Source organism: Alligator sinensis, unplaced genomic scaffold (assembly GCF_000455745.1).
Source record: "Alligator sinensis unplaced genomic scaffold, ASM45574v1 scaffold1308_1, whole genome shotgun sequence".
Lineage (NCBI taxonomy): Eukaryota > Metazoa > Chordata > Crocodylia > Alligatoridae > Alligator > Alligator sinensis.
In genome coordinates, this window is record NW_005842416.1 from 737864 (window position 1) to 738574 (window position 711).

A 711-nucleotide genomic window follows, 5' to 3' on the forward strand; every position below is an offset into this window, starting at 1 on the left:
GATGGTGGATTTGGATTTGTTTGTAGGCCTTGTTAAGGGTGAAAAGAGAGTAGAAGCTGAAAACTAATCTTTGCTTGTGGGAGTTCATTGTGGACTATTTGTATTTTCTGTTGTGCTTTGTGTCTCAGATTGACTCAGGGCTTGAAGCTGAGCTTGGATTGTTTAGCTCTTGGCTGAGCTATGGGGAACAAAAGAGCCCAGAACATTACAGCTTGTGTTCCTGAGCCCAGAGAGACTGTTGCTGGGACCAGGTTAAAGGGCTCAAGGACTAATTTGAGCCAGGCCAAGCCAGGCTGAGCTAGGCTAACTGGCAGTATGCTAAAACTGGTGGAGAATGCAGGCAATCAGCCTCAACCAATGCAGGCCTGACTTGGTGGCTGAATCTGAATTGAGTCAGGGAACCAATAAAAAGGTCTGAACTGATTGAAAGCTTTCCAAATCTTTGGAAAACACTTGAAGAGCTCTGATTTGGGCAGTCCCCACCTGCTGCAGCAGGGAGCTGAAGCTGGACTTGGAGCTGGTAAGTAGGGGGCAGGGGAGGGGAGGCTGGATAAGTGGGAAGGGGACCCCTGCCTGCTCCCCTAGCCCCCCCATAGTTACTCCATCCACCCCAGCTCCTGGTGCTTTAAAAAAAAGCCCTCATTCACTAGGTGCTGCTGGTGGGGGGGTGATCTCTGCTCCCCCACAGTGCCCCATGCTGCACAGGGGTGC

General features: G+C 51.1%; 1 long non-coding RNA gene across 1 annotated transcript in view; it reads left to right on the forward strand.

Annotated features, from left to right (window-relative positions):
* The first annotated feature begins 484 nt into the window (after nt 1-484).
* LOC102386105 overlaps nt 485-711 on the forward strand; it is an 18499-nt gene continuing 18272 nt past the window's right edge. The window contains exon 1 of the long non-coding RNA XR_324585.1: nt 485-520. This is a non-coding gene — a long non-coding RNA (uncharacterized LOC102386105). The remainder of the gene's footprint in view (nt 521-711) is intronic.